General features: G+C 47.1%; 1 protein-coding gene and 1 long non-coding RNA gene across 3 annotated transcripts in view; one reads left to right on the top strand and one right to left on the bottom strand.

The window, feature by feature from the left end:
- COLQ (collagen like tail subunit of asymmetric acetylcholinesterase) overlaps window positions 1–18,304 on the top strand; it is a 77,358-nt gene that overhangs the window by 4,041 nt on the left and 55,013 nt on the right. The window lies entirely within an intron of this gene.
- Window positions 6,830–10,011, bottom strand: LOC122242020. Its single transcript, XR_006222161.1, has 3 exons — window positions 9,248–10,011; window positions 7,834–8,093; window positions 6,830–7,723 (listed from the first exon to the last, which is right to left on the bottom strand). It is a non-coding gene; the product is annotated as an uncharacterized LOC122242020 (long non-coding RNA).

The raw sequence follows: 18,304 nt of genomic DNA, 5'->3' as shown, positions 1-18,304 counted from the left end.
AACTGACTGAGCCACCCAGGCACCCCTGCCTGATGAATTTCTAAATCCAGATCTTCTGGTTGCGAATGTGGTCCTTAGACGTTTGGTAAAACAATGGAAGGGGCCACCTGGTTGGCTCAGTGAGTTGAGCATCAGACTCTTGATCTCAGGGTTGCAAGTTCAAGCCCCGGGTTATACTCCATGTTGGGCGTGAAGCCTACTTAAAAAACAAACAAACAAACAAACAATGGGAGTGCACCTAGGGAGAATCACTAAGGTAACAGTTCAATAGAGCAAAAAATATCTGCTTTCACCTGTAGAGTCTCTTGGCCTTGTTCCCACAATTAGTCACCATGGCTTCTTCATAACACAGTTCAGAAATAAACTTCTGCCCTGAAATGAGAACTGTTCTTTGACACAGGATCACTTTAATCCTTTGAAAATATTTTCCAATAATTTGGTGTAAAATATTCTATATTCAGAATCTTATAGATTCTTACTCTTCTGAGGAAGACAAGCCCTATGCTCGTAGACACAAGGGCCACCCACCATACCTTAGTGAGCACCTACTATGTGCCTAGCACTGGGCTAAGTGGTACAGAGGACACAGAGACAAGTCGGATGCTGCCTCTGCTCTGGGGGAATTTGTGAACATCCGCTGTTGAAACACAGGCAGCATGTGCTAAATGGCCCAGCAAGGGTGTGATGGAGAAAGAGCTCTTACAGGCCTGTTGGGCAGTACTTTCCTTCAAAGCTGAGCCAGCCCTTCACTGTCTCCAGGAAGGACTGTATTCCCACAACTCCAGACACAGCACCAACTATCTAGACCAGAGAGAGGCTTACTGCCTAGCAAACTCCACTGCCGGGTCCCAGAGGAGAACCACAGAAGGGCGCAAAAAGCCTCAAAGAGGCCAGAATTGATGACAGAACGCCCAGTGTTAAAGCACATGCATTTGATACACAGAAAACTAGTTCTGACTCTTCCTCCAAGTCTATTAATTGTCGCTTTGGATACCGTTCGAGCAGGCTTAGATAGCAGGCTTCTGGAAGGGTGGTGTGGCACATTAGGTTGGGGAGGGTGAGTTCATGCTTACGATGGACACCATGACAACAACAAAAAAAGCTGACCAAAGTGATTACAAGAAAAATGGCCAATCGGCAGGGAATAGTTCTGAGATCAAAAAGAATAGCAGACCGGAATTATTTCTAGAGCCCCTGTTCTGTAGGTAACCCCTGAGGGCACCATTGACTTATGACACATTAACTGTTTCTCACTATTATGAGCATGAATGGCCCAGTGAAGACTGAATTGTGTACACTTAATTTTGTTTAAAAAGGCAGATAAGTGTCAGGTATGTTTTAGAATGATTTCTCTTGAACATGGCCTTAAAATTTTAAGTGTCAGGAGCCGTAATTTTGGGATATTGTGTTAACTATCGCTGAGTAATAAAGCATCCTAACACTCAGTGGCTTACATAACAATCATTTATCACTGAAGTTCACGTGTTTGTGGGCCAACCAAGGTCAGCTGATCTAGCCTGGGCTTGGCAGGCCCTGGCTGGGCTCGCTATGGGTCTGTGGATTGACTCAGCTCCAATATCCATTCACAGATATAGCTCAGTGGTTGTACAATTTCTAGAATGTGGTGGCACAGACCCAAGGACAATATTTATAGAAGGGCAGACCTTGCACACACTTCGATTTATGTAATTCTCATAGCACCTCTGGGATGGGTGTGGTGAGACTCCCAGTTTTCAGCCGAGGAGGTGAAGGTTCAGAGAGGTTAAGTGACTTCCTCAAGATCACACAGCTGGTATAAAATAAGAGAGCTGGAGACGGGAATCCCATCCTCTGACTTTAAGTCCAGGGATTTTACTAACTTAGATCGATGTCCATGGACAAATAGTGATAGTAGCTTTTAAAGTCCTGCAGACTACCCTCCTACCCTCCAGAAACTCTCCTCTAGATTCTTTATTCTCCATTCCCTCCTACTTTCTCCTCAGCATATCAATGCCTAAAGGTCTTAGCAAAAGATTAAAGATTATTTTATAGTAAAGTGTGTAGGGCCTACCTACCTTACTCTCTCCTTTGAAGGTATTTGCATTTTGTTTGTTTGTTTGTTTGTTTGTTTGTTTGTTTTTAAATTCTACTTAGTTAATGTACAGCGCAGTATTGGTTTCAGGAGTAGAATTCAGTGATTCATCACTTACGTGTAATACCCAATGCTCATCACAACAAGTACCCTCCTTGGGGCACCTGGGTGGCTCAGTCGGTTGAGCGTCCGACTTCAGCTCAGGTCATGATCTCACGGTTCGTGGGTTCGAGCTCCGCCTCAGGCTCTGTGCTGACCGCTTGCTCGGAGCCTGGAGCCTGCTTCGGATTCTGTGTCTTCTTCTCTCTCTGCCCCTCCTCCGCTCACGCTTTGTCTCACTCACTCTGTTTCTCAAAAATAAATAAATGTAAAAAACAAAACAAAAATTTAACAAGTACCCTCCTTAATAGCCACCACCCATCTAGCCCACGGCCCCTCTATCTCCCTCCATCAACCCTCAGTTTGTTCTCTATCTTTAAGAGTCTCTTGTGGTTTGTTTCCCTCTCTCTTTTTTCCCCCTTCCATATATTCATCTGTTTTGCTTCTTAAAATTCCACATATGAGTGAAATTATATATTTGTCTTTCTCTGATTTATTTGGCTTACACAATACACTCTAGCTCCATCCACATTCTTGCAAATGACAAGATTTCATTCTTTTTGATGGCTGAGTACTATTCCATTGTGTATATACCACATCTTCTTTATCCATCCATCAGTCGATGGACACTTGGGCTCTCTCCATAGTTTGGCTATTGTTGATAAAAAGGTATTTGCATTTTCATGGGGATTTAAACTAAAGGATGATCTAGTAAGATGAGCCTCAACCAGGGTATTTTGGGGGATGAAACCTTCTGGAATGAGGGGAATACTACTTCACGGACATTCTCTTCAGGTACTGTGAGCCCACCTATCCTATGCCTCCCCAGTACAGGATTTCCCAGGTAGGCGGGACTCCCACACCAGATGGTGAGAAGACCCCAATTCAGTCCCGTAGAATGCGATCATGTGGAAAAAAGTGAATACTGTCTGGGCACCAGAATCTTCTGTTGGCTACTGGGGTGTGACCCCGAGCAGGGTTTTTGTGGCCTAAAAGACCTGCTGTCCAGCTCTGCCCTGCCCTGCCTGGAAGCCAGCCAGGTCACCACTTGGGAACCATTCATGTTCTTGGCAGTAGATTATGGGCCATTTATTTGTGTCTGATGGTGATCAGCTATTGTTTAATGTTCCATAATGCACTTCCTAACCATCTCCTCTGATTTAGCTTTTCATATTTCCTCTGGATAATGCAATCAGAGAGGGTTCTTAAATTAGAGGGCTCCCCATGGGTCCCAACCTCCCCCTTCACCTCACCCCAAGCCTCTGAATAAAGCAGTGGACTCAGCTGCAGCTCAGGTACAGAGAGAGCTGGGTATGAGATGGGAGGCTTTCCCTTCCGATATCCAGAGGCATGCCCCCACATCACCATCCACCTCGCTCACGCCTGCTTCCCCCAGATCCACAACCGCCACTGCCACAACCACACAACAGCAGCACAGCCCCAGAATGAATAGAAAGCCCCTCTGGCTCCTGTGGGACCAAATAAGCTGGCGTCCCATCATCTTGAAATGTGGTTCACATTGTGAGTACTGACTCGTACTGCTCTTATAATTGGTACCAGTTATCCCCAAACCTCTCATTTTGCAAAGCATTTTCACAGCTCTGTTTGTATTTGCCCTGCACAGTAGTTTGAATCCTGAGCTAGTTGGTTATTAGCGTGTGTTGGGGGAAGGCCACTTCACTGCAGTGAGCTTCAAATTCCTCCTCTGTAAGATAGGTATAAAATTCTGTCTCCCAGAATTACTGTAAGTATTCACTCAACAAACACTTAATAAGTGCCAGCCATGTACCTGGAACTGGATGCAGCAGTGAGCAGACAAGCACATTCCACCCATATGGAGTTCAGGCATCACCCTGAAACGCACTAGGCCAGGCTGGCCTGCTGGTCCCAAGACGTGAATGAAAGACACCTGCGGCAGGGATGGAGGCCCACACCAGCTGCCCAAGGATGGAATCCAGTCTTCCTGTGTAGCATGTTCAGACTTCACGTTGTAGTCCTTTAAAATAGAGAAGTATTTCATGGCCTTCATTGCTAACGTTTAAAATAGAGTGATTTAACATTTTTAAAAGGTGCTTCTGATGTCTCTTAAAAAAAAAACAAAATTCTTGACAAATGGGACAGGACCCACAAGACATATTCTGATATGACAAGAACTGTTTGGAATGCAGTGGCTGGTGGCTGCTCAGTGCCAGCTCCTCAGACCCCCACTGCACCCTCTTGTCTTAAGCCTGGTCCACTTCTTGCATTTACCTAGCTAGCCCCATCTGGGCATGTGACTTTTTGACCTCTGGGTCCAGCAGTCATGCTGGCTTGGACTCTGCCTCCTCCTCCTCCTCCTTTATTTTTGTATTTAAAAAAAAAAAAAAGTTTTTTAATGTTTATTTTTGAGAGAGACAGAGTGTGAGCAGGAGTGGGGCAGAAAGAGAGGGAGACACAAAACCCAAGGCAGGCTCCAGGTTCTGAGCTGTCAACACAGAGCCTGACACAGGGCTCGAACTTATGAACCCCGAGATCATGACCTGAGCCGAAGTCAGATGCTTAACCGACTGAGCCACCCAGAAGTCCCTGCCTCTTCCTCCGCCTTTAATTTTTTTTTAAGTTTTATTTTTCATATTTGTGAGAGAGACAGAGACAGAACACAAGCAGGGGAAGGGCAGAGAGATGGAGACAGAATTTGAAGCGGGCTCCAGGCTCTGAGCTGGCAGCACAGAGCCCGACGCTGGGCTCGAACTCACAAGCAGTGAGATCATGACCTGAGCCGAAGTCAGACGCCCAACCGACTGAGCCACCCAGATCTCCCTGCCTCCTCCTCCGCCGTTAGAAGTCTCAGGGCATTTTTCCTGAATTCCCAAGCTCTGCAGAGTTCAGTTTGAAAGTGAATGTTGCAGATTAGCGATTCTCAAACTGTAGCGCTGGTTCTCAGCCCGGGCTAGACATAAGAATCACTTGGGATGTTTTATAGAAGCCCAGTGGCCAGACTGAACGAACCAAATAAATCACTCTCTGGGGCATGTGCCCAGGCATTGATAGTGTTTAAAGCTCACTGGGTGCCCTAATGGCTGACTTGAGTTAACCACCGAACTGTAACCAGCGTCCGTATCACCTGGAGGACTTGTAAAAACACAGCCAGCTGGGCCCCATCTCTGGAATTTCAGTAGATTCGGGGTGGGGCCCAAGAGTTTGCATTTCTAATAAGATCCCAGGTGCTGCTGATGCTCTGGTCCAGGGACCACACTTTGAGAGCCACTGCTCAAGTTTGCCTCGGAGCCGCTGTATTAGTCTCCTTTGGCCACTGGAACAAATCACCCCAAATGTAGTGCCTTAAAACAACACACATTTGTTCCCTTGTAGTTCTGGAAGTTGGATGCCAAATTAGTTTCACTTGGCGGAAATCAAAGTGTTGGCAAGGCTGTGCTCCCTCCGTAGACTCTCTGGCAAATGTTTCCTTGCTTTTTCTAGTTCAAAGCGACGTTCATTGCCATCTTTGTTTCCTGGCCCCTTTCTTCATCTTCAAAACCAGTAGTAACATAGCATCCTAAGTGGTCATATTGCCACCTTCTTCTCTGTCAAGTTTTCTGCCTCTCTCTTAAAAGGACATGTGTGATTGCATTTAAGGTCCCCTGAGTTGATCTCCCCATCCTAAGCTTCTTAGTTGAATCACATCTGCAAAGTTCCTTTTGCCGCATAGAGTAATATTTACAGGTTCTAGGGACCAGTCTGGACCTCTTTGTTCAGTCTACCATAGCTACCTTTCCACTGGGTAAAGCGTCCCACGAAGGTTAAGTGGCATCAGAATCAAAGGCACCAGCATATATACTGGTCTTCGTTTGGGTTCCTTCTAACAGCAGATACCAACACAAGGATTTGTGTGTCAGTAGTTTATGTAGGAGGTAATCCCAGTAGGGCAGTGGGGACATGAGACAGGGAAGGGAAGGCAGCACGGAGGGAGATCATGAGCGGATTGCTGTTGGGGTGCAGTTCTAGGAGAACAGGAGGGCAGGGAGACAGAAGACTGGGATAGTTACCCACCAACCCCTGGGGACATGCTTGCCCCTAGCATATTTCTTGACTGGAGGAGCCCTCTGGCATAGTTACAGGTGTTTGTGGTAGGAGCTTGAAGCCCGCAGAGCCTGATGGGTGCTGTGGCCTATGGGCAGGGAAGCAGCTGTGTCTGCCATTGATACTTTAAAAGAGCTATACTCGGGGCGCCTGGGTGGCTCAGTCAGTTAAGCGTCCCACTTCAGCTCAGGTCACAATCTCACGGTCTGTGAGTTCGAGCCCCGCGTCAGGCTCTGGGCTGATGGCTCAGAGCCTGGAGCCTGCTTGTGATTCTGTGTCTCCCTCTCTCTCTGCCCCTCCCCCGTTCATGCTCTGTCTCTCTCTGTCTCAAAAATAAATAAACGTTAAAAAAAAAAGAGCTATACTAATTCAGCTACCTTGCATTGAGTGCTTTCTCTTTGCTAGCCTCTTTACATATATAACTTCTTTTTGTTTTATTTTTTTTATGTTTATTTTTTTGAGAGAGAGACAGAGCATGAGTGGGGGAGGAGCAGAGAGGGAGACACAGAATCCGAAGCAGGCTCCAGGGTCTGAGCTGTCAGCACAGAGCCCGACACGGGGCTCGAAGCCACGAACCGTGAGATCATGACCTGAGCCGTAGTCGGACGCTTAACCGACTGAGCCACCCAGGCATCCCTACATATATAACTTCTAATCTCACAACATTTTCATGAGCCAGTAGTACCCCCATTTTACCAAGCTGGAAACTAACATTCAGGAAGGGGTAGTCACTTATCTGAGGTCACACAGTACTAGGGCCAAAATTCCAAATCAGAACTTTCTGACTCTCAAAACATTGTAGAAGCAGAATATTCTAGTGATTAGGGGTAGGGTCTCTGGTGCCTTGCTACCAGGTTTCAAATCTTGTGTTTTCTTTAGCTTTGTGATGTTGGGCAAGCAAATTGCCCTTTTGGTGCCTCAGTTTCCCCATCCATAAAATGGGGCCAAAAGTAGGGTTTAACTCACAGAGGGGTTGTGAAGATTAAGTGGGCTAATTAGGAACATACGGTACTTAAACTACAGTGCCTGGTGTATAGTGTGTCATTATTTCTGTCGTTATTTCCAGAACCTCACAGTGTCTGTACACGTGCCAAAGGGCACGATTTCCCCTGCGATGCACTTGCGTTATAAAAGGCAAAAGTTGCAAATACAACCCACACCATAACTTTTTGCTTAAAATATCCAGTGAGCTAAGGCAAAAATAGGGGCTCAGCTATTACTTAGCATTTGTGAATGAGTCCCTAAAGCAGGAACACGTTGACCAGGGAAAAAAGGCTCTTCTCGTGATGACCGGCTTTCCCAGATCGCTTTAAAAATACACCTGGCCCGATTCCATCTCCCAGCCCAGGAGCATTTAGCTCCATTCAAGCCCACACTTAGGTCTCCACAGCAACCAACATAAGCACAAGCGTGAGGCGTGTGTTGGGAGCTGGCAACAGCTGACGGAGAGGCCTCGTGGCTGCTGAGGGCTTTGCACCGTAAACCAGCTGGGGGCTGAAAAAAGAGAGGAACACCAAGAAGGAAACATGAATGTGAGTTGGGCAGTCTCCTTCCCTCCCAGGCCTCCGCACTCCTTTCCCCACTCATGCTGCCCTGCTGCTCACCTGGCCTTCTTGGTGTGTCTGAGAAGTCTGGAGAAAGCCCCCACGAGCTTTCCTGCTGCAGCTTGTAGTTCTCTCTGGGGACACGTGCTCCAGGAGGGACCTTCCAGGGGTCTCAGGCCTAGCATGCGGCTTCTCAGGGTTCCAGGTGGGTGGGGGATGGAGTGACGATGGCCACCCTAACCGCAGAGACCTACCTGTCCTCCTGGGGCTTTCTTACTTTACTGTGACTGGGGGTTTGTCCAAGTGTTTGAACTTGTCTCCTATAGGAAGGGGTGGGTCATTATCATTGAAAATTGAAACTGGGCTGCCCCTTTGTGCCCCAAATGCACTGGTTTCGCTTCTGAGATCATCTATACTTGGGTGAACCTCACAGAGTAGCCCCCAGAAGCCTTCCAAGTCTCTATGGTCCTTCGGAAACCAAACTCTAAACCATTGAGATTCGTGTTCAGCATGGGGGCTGGGGAGGGGTGCTCCAAGCAAGAACAACAGCCCTTTTCCCCTCCCCGCCCATCTTTAGTAGAGCTGTGTTGGCAAGGTCATGGTAGGGAAAGTTAACCCCGGAAAAGAAGAATGCCTTCCGTGTCCAAGGAACATGAGGGCCCGAGGGAGTGGTGTCGTTCTGGGTGGCACCGTCCTTCACTCTCCATGCCTGCCCATGGAAAGCAAGGAGTGGAAGGCTGAGATGGCTATCTGGACAGTTTGGGCCCTGGAAATGCTTTCCCCAAAGTATCTGAGGTAAATGGGTTTTGTTTTGTTTTTTTAATTTCCTTCAGTTACCTGGGCCCCCTGCTCTGGCCTGCGCCTTCTCCGCTGGCAGGCCCTGAAAGAGTGTACCTTCCTGACAGGCTTAGAGCTGGCCACCATAGTGATTGCTGCTAAGGTTCTCTTGTTTGGGTCCAACTGGAAGGAGGCGCAGGCACATCTAGTCAATCACGTTGGCCTGTTGAGTGATGTGCTTAGGGAGGTATTGTAGCACAGGGCTAAGGCACTGAGGTAGAATTCAAGAAACGTGGGTTATTTCTCTGGACCTACTACTAACTCCCAGGACACATGTGTAGTATTGGCCAACCTGTTTGCTCTCTGTGAGACTGTTTCCTCATCTGTAACATGAAGGGATGGACCAGATTTGACAGCCATAGACTTCTCTGACTTTGTGGCTAACGAGTTGCTTGCTAACTTATTGTAATTAGCACCTACGCGATAAAGGGGTCTTGGCACGTGTTTCTCTTCTGAGCCCTGGCACCTGAGAATCCACAGGTATGTGCCTGAAGGGCATGGGGTTCATAGTCAGACAGCCCTGGCCTTGAGTGACCTCTTCATGACTCACTAGCTGAGTGATCTTGGCCAAATGGTTGCGGTTTAATAGCTCAACACCTCAGTTTCCACCTCTGTAAAATGGGGATGATAAGAGTACCTGTCTCGTTAGATGGCAGTGAGGACTGAATGAGCTAATAGGTACAGAGCCTTGCGCCTGGAACATAGTTAAGTTCAGTTGCTGGCTGCAGCAGGTATTCCAAATAGTGTTAAGAGGGCTGGACTCCAGGCCGCTTGCCTCCTTCTGGGATGCCTCATTTCTGCTGTGATCCCCTCTGCTCCTGTTGAGCCTGGAGAGATTTGCTCATAATGCCGAAGGGTCCGTTTCAGAATTCCGAGTTCCCATCTAAAGCCAGAGCAGGGGCCAGCTCGGTGCCTGGGCTTTGGAATTGGATGTCTGCACTCCAGGCAACCTTGAATGTCAGAGCCAGTTTTCCTCACCTGGACAGTGGGATGCAATGGAAGGTAATTTGAGGGGCCATTGTGAGGATCCAAGGAGAAAGCATGGGAGTTCCTAGCTCTAAGCTGGCCGAGTATGTACTTGGGTGCCGTTGTGTCTTGAGGGGCGACACTGGGCTTGCTAGACGTGGGGAGCACGGGCTCACACCTAAGGGCAGTGCCTTAGCACACTGAGTTCTCAGCTGAAAGGCCTGCCGATGGGCATAGTCCACCACAGGCCGCCCTCCCTCCGCAGACGGAGGTGAGCTTTCTGGGAACCCTGGCAGGGCACTGGAGTCCTGAGAGTGTCTACCCTCTGGAAACTGTGCAGTCCTGTGTGGAGCATGGCTGGTAAGACAAACCATTTCCTGTATCCAATTCGTCCCTGTCAGGAGAAGGGGACTGTGGAATGATAATCTTTGACAATCTTCCCCCCTTCAAAATGGACAGTGGATGCCAAGTCACCAGGCCTGCCCGGTGTGGGCTCTCCCAGGCAGTAAGAGGAAGATTATTAAGTATGAAATTTTCAAATAGAATGCCAGCAAATGGTGGCTGATTTGACAAGATGCTCAGTTTTCTGACCAAATACCTATCTGCGACCACTTTGCATTTTGTTCAACTTTATTTTTCTAAATGGGGCAATAAAATCCACTTGAATTGATTCAAATTCTCTTATTAGCATGTTTAAATCTGTCTCCATCTCTAAATTAATTGTGACAATTACTTGAGATACGATTTTTAAAAAATTTACTATTATTTTGAGAGCAAGTGAGAGAGAGAGTGCAAGCAGGGGAGGGGCAGAGAGACAGGGAGACACAGAAGCTGAAGCAGGTTCTGGGCTCTGAGCTGTCAGCACAGAGCCCAACGCAGGGCTCGAACCCACAAGCCGCGAGATCATGACCTGAGACAAAGTCAGATGCTTAACCGACTGAGCCACTCAGGTGCCCTGAGATATATAATTTTTGATACACTTCCCATCAACATAACGACCAATATTTATGGCACCTCCTACTATGTACTGGACTATTATATTGAAGAAGATTCGTAAGACTAACTGTAGGAACCCACAGTCTATTTGTGACACGAAAATAACACAAATGAGGGGCGCCTGAGTGGCTCAGTCAGTTAGGTGTCTGGCTCTTGATTTCGGCTCAGGTCATGATCTCCTAGTCTTGAGATCGAGCCCTGTGTCTGGCTCTGCACTGACCGTGAGGAGCCTGCTTGAGATTCCGTGTCTCCCCTCATTCTTCCCCTTTCCTGCTCACATGCACGTGCTCTCTTTCAAATAAATAAATATTTAAATAAAATAACACAAGTGAAATCTCTAATGAGGAGTGAAGCAGATCGCCCGGGGTGTCTCAGGCTGCGCAAGTAATTGGAATTTGTAGGAGAGCCGAGCAACTAAGACAAGGAGACAGCTGATCTAGGTTCAAGTCATGACTCTGTCCCTTACCTGGGCACTGCTGTGAGCCTCAGTTTACTTATCTGTCATAGGGAGAAAATATTAATAACCATTAAGGTTGTTGGAGGCTAGTGCTTAGCACATAGTAAGTGTTCAGTGCCTGTTACTGAGTATTTTCATAGTTGATTTTTTTCAGGCTACGTGAAGATAGTTTAAAGAATGATTTTGTTTTTTGCTTCAGGTAAAATGTCTTCCAAGTGAAGGAATATTCTGCAGCCATAGAAAGGAATGTAGATGCGTTTTCTGTAGTTCTAGAGAATAAGCTCTTAGAAATGCTGTGAAGAAACCAAGATGGAGTAGCCTATGTATAGTTGTATATTCAGGTAACCCTTTGAGAAAGAGGGGGGGATCTATTCTGTTTACTTATCTGCTTGTATATGCATAGAATATTCCTGAAAGAATACACAGAAAACTAAATGAGTGATAATAAATAATTGGAACTGCTACAGAAGTAGGAAAGTTTTCATGTATGTTCATTTGTACTTTTGGAATTTTGAATCACATGAATGTATTACCGATTCAATTCCAGCTATGCACACAAAACAGAGCCTCTCATCTGGAGCACACGGGATGGGATTTTTCTGTCTTTAAAAGTCTGTTTAAAGCAATGGGAGTTGAGATCTCAGAATGGTAGAGTCACACAGTTATAGTGCTGCAGAAAGTCTAGGGCTCATCTTTCCAACTTGTTTAATTGAGAAGCTCTATTGTTCAGTTGAGTCCAAAGGAGTCAGCCTAAGGTCCCCCACTTTCTGGAATCCAGGGATCTGAGTGATTCAGTGAGACCAGTAGGTAGAAATGCTTGTGCTGGGTGGGAGCCAGGGGACTCCCAGTTACCATGCTTCCCTCCTCCCCACCTGCCAAGGACTCTCGGACAACAAATACCGGAGGCATTGGGGGCAAGGATGGGGGGGGGTGCTCCAGGGGAAGGGTTAAGTGAGCTATGTGGCTTTGAATCACAAGTGTCAATAGAGCTACAATGTCACCATGGAAAAATGAAGGTGTGGACACAGTGGCTAGAAACACGGGGTCTTTCCACTCGGCCCCAATTGTCAGTGGGTGTTGGAAATAACCAACCCTTTGGGCCAATGTAGCCAGGGGGTTTTTTGTCTCTGACCTATTGCCAGATCTCCTGAATAACTCTACAAACTTGGCCTTCCCTGTCAAGCCGTAGCAGAAGATTTAATAGTGCTCGCTGCTTTATGCTGGACACTGTAATTAAATTCAGAGCCAAGGCGCAGCCAGTCTTGGGGAGGTGTCTTGATGTTCCCTTGGCTCCTAATAACATTGTCTCCTTCTTCCTTTCTGTTTACCACATGCCATTTTGTCAAATTAGAACTTGAACTAAAAAAAAAAAACAGATGCCTTCCTTTAGATAAGGTCAAAAAATTCCCTTGTGGGAAGAAAGGAGGATGGGTTGTCTCCTTGAATCTATGCACAAAGGAGTCACCTTTGATATATGACTTAATATAAAATAGCAAATATGAGAGGATTTTCTTTCATCTGCCTAAGACAGACCTTCCTCCTCGACACATCCCTATTGGCAGGGGATGGGGCAGAAGAGAACATGTCCTTCAGGGGGATTCAGTTCCCTGCTCAAGTTCTCATAATGAATGGCTGCAGGCTTCTCCAGGCAGCGCTGGTGCCCTAACTTTGACACACTCCCAATCCTAATCCTTGTGGAGGTATCTACTTGTTCTCTGTTTCCTATTTAAATTTTTTATATTTTATTCTTTCTCATTATGAAAAAGTTCAAACATTCAAATGAGTGGGAAAAACTGTCCAGGAGACCCCAGTATGCCTACAGTTATGGACTGAGTTGTGTACCCCACACCCAAATTCATATGTCGAAGCCTTAACCCCAGCACGTCAGAATGTGACCGTACTTGGTGACGGGGCCTTTAAAAGAGGTAATTGAGGTTAAGTGAGGTCATAAGGTCATAATCCAGTCTGAATGGTGTCCTTATAAGAAGAAGAAACTTGGACACACAGAGATACCAAGGGATGCTCAAACAGGGGAAAGGCCATGTGAGGACACAGCTAGAAGAAGGTGGCCATCTGCAAGCCAAGGAGAGAGGCTTCCAAAGGAACCAAACCTTCCAACACCTTAATCTTGGACTTCTAGCTTCCAGAACTGTGAAAAATAAATTTCTGTTGTTTAAGCCACCCTGGTACTTTGTTATGGCAGCCTTGGCAAACAGATACACCCACCAAAGAGATTATGCAATCATTATCATTTTGCTATATTTACTCTATCACATATCCCTTTGTCCATCTTGTTTTTTTCTTTGGATGGATTTCAAAATGAGTTGTGGATTCATTGCCCACACTTTTTTGTTAAGTTTATTTATTTTGAGAGAGAGAGAGAGAGAGAGAGAGAGAGAGAGAGAGAGAGAGAGAGAGAGAGAGAAAACAAGTTGGGGAGGGGCAGAGAGAGAGAAAATCCCAAGCAGCCTCCTGGCCATTAGCACAGAGCCTGACTTGGGGCTGGATCTCATAAACCATGAGATCATGACCTGAACCTAAATCAAGAGTCAGACACAACCGACTGAGCCACCCAGGTGCCCCTCATTGCCCACTTTGAAGACTAAACTATTCAACAGAAAAGGTTGATGTTTGACTGAAGCCCATTCACACACTAATTGAATCCTCTCTGTGGTCATGATAGGGAGCAACTAGGATTGTCTATTCATGTGAGTTTACAAACCAGGAGACTGAGGCCCAAAGATGACTGATTGTAAGGTTTGATTAGAAAAGCGTGGAACTGGCCATCAGTAAGCTTCTCCAACCCCAGCTGGCTGAGATGACACCTGCCATTTTTTTCTGTGCTTCCCCGCTCCTTCTGTCTGGCTGGTAGTCGGGGAGAGAGGTCATGGCGTTGTGCTGGTAACCAAATCTCCGGAAGTCTCCAGTGTCAGACATCTGGCTTCATTCCTGGCCTACTACCTACTGGCTGCGTGTGACCAAAGATGCATCCCTAAATCTCTGAGCCTTGTCTAACAATGAGGATGATAATACTAATACAAGATGTATTGATACACCTTGTGTGTATTAGTATCAGAGAAGGATGCTGAATGCTCACAGCCTAGTTCCTATTGTTGGCGCCTCATTACCAGGGTAGGGTAACACTATCTGCTGTAATAAACAAGCAGTGACATTTTAATGGCTTCATCTGATCAAAATTTATGCTCGCCTAACAGTCCAGGGTTCCTGGCTGGGGGCAGTTCCTGTCCACGCTGGCATTCAGGGATGTGGACCCCTTCTGTGGCTCCACCATCCCCTCAGGTCTGAGTGCTCCGCGCCGAGGCAGAACCATTGGCAAGAATAGTCCCATGCCCCTAGCGGTTCACACTGCAGGGGGCTGGGGAAGTGCCTCTGGAAGGAGGAGCACACCTCTGGGGGGAGTACTAGCCTTCTCTGCACAGCCCCAGCTCCCCTGGACGTAAAGTCAGTGACTGGGAGTGAAGAGTGGAATGAGCCTGTTGGCGAGGGAAGGGCCAGGGCAGTGGGAAAGCCGCCCTGCCCTCCCAGGAGAGCAGTGAGAACAGCAGGAGAGTGGGAGGTGGCAGCGTGGAGAGCCGTCCCTCCAGGGCTGGGTAAGTTGGCCAGCAGGAGGGCACCGTCTCACAAGGCCGTGTGCAAGACCCCTTTTGAACTCTGACCCCAATTCTGTGCCGTCTGTGTGGCCTGGACCAAGTGATGCCTTCTCTGTAAAATGAGGATAGTCCTACTGTGAGGATTAAACGCCACGACGCGCGGGAGGTGCCGAGCCCAGTGTTGTCCTTGTTTTGCAAGGAGGATTTTGCTAAGCAAGGGTCTGCAAGCTTGCAGCACAGGTGCCCCTCCTTCCCCTCGTCTCAGGGAGGCCAGTACTAGTACATGGTGACCCTCCTTCCTCAGAGTCCTTCTTAACATAGCATTCCAGGAAAGCTGGACCAAACAGTTCACTAGCAGGTAGGATGAAAACTCTTTGACCTCCAGAGGCCACACTTCAGGCTTCTTCACCTCTGTATCCATGTGGCGTAGCAAGGACTTGACAATGGTTAGTGTTCAGTAAATGAAGTAGAATCTGTTGTAGGCCTCTCTTAGAGGTGGTGTTTAAGAAGAAATTATTCTCTTGTTGACATGGGAAGGAAGACTCTGTTCAAGACTATTGCCCTAGGTGCAAACTTGTCTCCGCAGGGGAAAGAATGGGCTCAATTCTGAATGTAGTAGGAACAAGTGGGGATTTATGGCCAAGGAGCTGTTGAGGAGAGGCGCTCAGTGGATGGAAAATTACTAAGAGGAAACATCAGGGGTTGGGAGATTCTTGCTAAATCCATTCAATGGAATTCTTGCCAAAGGCGGGCCGGGGTGCTAAGATGTCAAGGGTAGGGGGAATGAGGAACTTGGTCAGACAGATACCAACGGTAGTTAGATATCAAGGGTGGGGAGTCACTGTAAAGTGATTTTGCTGGACTCTTGCTAAAACTGAGCTCTACAAGGGCAGACACAGAGGCCCAAGTTCAAGGCCAGGTCGAGAAGCTGAACAAAGTTTGGTCAAACAGAGAGTCTCTGCCGGTGGGAAGGCAGATCCCATATCTTCCAGTCTACTTCTCTGCCCATGCAGGTTTGGGGATGGGACATCAGACTTGAGGTACCCTGGGGCTGGTGGAACCCTGGGCTGTGCCTTTAAACATGCAGGTGTTTTTGCCTCACACTGGGAACTCTGGGTCCTTGGGGAGGATGCTCCGTTATCCAGGCCTCAGGATCTCTCTGTGCAGCAGGGGTGGGAGCCACAGGAGGGGAAGATGCAAAAAGGACTCCACTCTGGCCCAGATCCTTGGGGAACAGGACTGCATGTGGCAGCAGGGGGACAGGAGCTTCTGGAACAGTGCCCAGGGAGGCGGCATTCCAGAAGTGGACTTCTGGCCCAGTTGATAAATACCAGAACTGTAATTAAGACAAAATACTGTGAATATGACACCTGCTGACAGCTGCAGGAAGGCCCCGGAAACTTTTATTATGAATTAGATTCTGCAGGCCACTCTGCTGTGGTGAGCTGGTGCCTGGGCCAAGGAACCTGAGGGAGCTCAGCAGGCCGGCTGCCTCGAGGGCAGGGGATGGCTCACCAGGGGAGAAGGGGAAAGAGTGATCTTCCATCCATTTCCAGGGCCCTCATGAAGGACCATTTAAGTCTCAGAAATCATAACCCCTGGTAGAAGCCAGAGCTGGAAAGGGCTTAGAGCTCAGCTGGTCCAATGCTCCCATTTTATATTTGGGAAAACCAAGGCCCAGGGGGGGACGTGAATTGCCAAGGTCACACAACAAGTTACTGGCTGCACCAGGGCTGGAGACCAGCCCAATCCTAATCCCAGGCTGCCATGCTTGGCTGCAGGGCAGTTAACACTAGTCGGGCACACATCTAGGCATTCAGCCCAGAGTGCTTGGAGAGACTGAGACAAAGTCGGAGATAGGGAGACATAGAGACAGAATGAAATGGACAGAGAAGAGAGTTGCAGAAGGAGAGCAACATGGAAAAGAGAAAGAGATGTTCATGGGCCTTAGTCATTACGTTCAAAATAGAGATTCGAACACCAGCAGGGTGGGGCAGGACCTCAGCGACCAGCTAGGTCAGTCTCCTTTATTTTTACAATAGTCAAAGTGCAGCTGAGTAGTTGACCTGTGTAAACCTTTTCAGGAACAGTTTGATGCTGAATGGTAAAAAGGAAATGCTTGTGGTGCTAAAAAGTGGAAAAACTTCCATCTCTAAGAGTTTTTGAATGGGATTTGAAAAATGAGCTGTAGGAATGTGACCCAGTGCAGGGGCATTTGGGACAATATGCCAATGACATTTCTGCAACTGTCTGGGATTTAGGACCAAGCACCCCATGCCCTCTGTGCTCTTTCTGATGTCTTAGACTCTGTGTTTGGAGAACAGAGGGAAATGTTCCAGAGAAGGAACAGAGCCTAACCCTTTCCTCCCTTACTCCTTTCATCTTGGTACCAGCAGATCTTCTCTGCTTTCAAAGCTCAGCTCACCTCTTCCAGGAAGCTTTCCCTGATTTCTCACTTATATCCCTCTGCCAACCGGTACCCATCACTTCTTGTTATAAATCCCTCTAGACATCCCCTAGCCCTGTGTTAGCCACTTCTCTTTTTGTACTTTGTATAATAGTTATCTCTGAAAATGTCAATAAAATAGCCCCTATTCTATTCCAGGAACTCTGAAATCCTTTGCTCTAATCCTCACAACAAACTAACAAAGTGGGTTTTGCTTTACCCATTTTAAAGATAAGAAAATTGAGACTCAGAGTGAATAACTTCCTCAAGCTAGTAAGTGGCAGCCTGGGTAACTCCAGCCTGGGTTTGCCTGACTCCAGTGCCTGTATTTTTTCCATAAAACTGAATGACATATGCCAAGGACAGGAACTGTGTCTAGTCATTGGGTCTTGCATACTTTTGGCATTCAGTTTGTGTTTCTGAATGAATGAAACAGTAAGTGAACGAATGAATCCAAAGAATATCCTTTCTTTTGAAGCCTATAGCTCAGGGGTCAGTCAACTACAGCCTGGGGGGCCAAATCCAGCCTGCTTCCTATTTTTGTAAATAAAGTTTTATTAGAATGCAACCATGTTCATTCCTTTATTGTCTGTGGCTACTTTCATGTGTAACAGTAGAGTGATGTTGTGAGAGACACCATGCAGCCCACAGAGCCTAAAATATTTACTGTCTGGCCCTTTCCAGAAAAAGTTTTCTGACTCTTGCAGTCAGGACTCCTGCAGTGCAGATTTTTACTAAGCTGGTTAAAACAATGGTGCTTATTGATAAGTACTAATAATCTTGTCTTTTATGATCTAGAATTGTGTGTGTGTGTGTGTGTGTGTGTGTGTGCGTGCTTGTTATCAGATAGATTCCACATGTATCTGGTATATGCCACTTTATTATTTTACAGGCAGGCTTCATCTAAAAAGGTTTGCCCCACCAGGCCCTTGGGAATATCTATATCTAGATATATCTATATCTATATATACCTTTTTAAAATTTTTATAATTTTAAAAATTAAGTTTAGCTTTGTTGGCAGCACCTTGGCACAGACATGGTCAGAGCCAAGACCCTGGTGACAAAGGTCTTCCCTGAAGTAAAGGAGGGCCTATTCCCCCAGGACAGTCATGGTGGGTGTGGACTTTGAGGCTCGTCAGAACAGTATTGACAGGGGCAGTTTCTGAGCTGAACGAGAAGCAGCCTTTTAGACGGATTACACTCCCATTTCCTCTTGGC

The sequence above is a fragment of the Panthera tigris genome, chromosome C2, assembly GCF_018350195.1.
Source record: "Panthera tigris isolate Pti1 chromosome C2, P.tigris_Pti1_mat1.1, whole genome shotgun sequence".
Classification (NCBI taxonomy): Eukaryota; Metazoa; Chordata; class Mammalia; order Carnivora; family Felidae; genus Panthera; species Panthera tigris.
This window is presented reverse-complemented; position numbering and strand designations above follow the sequence as displayed.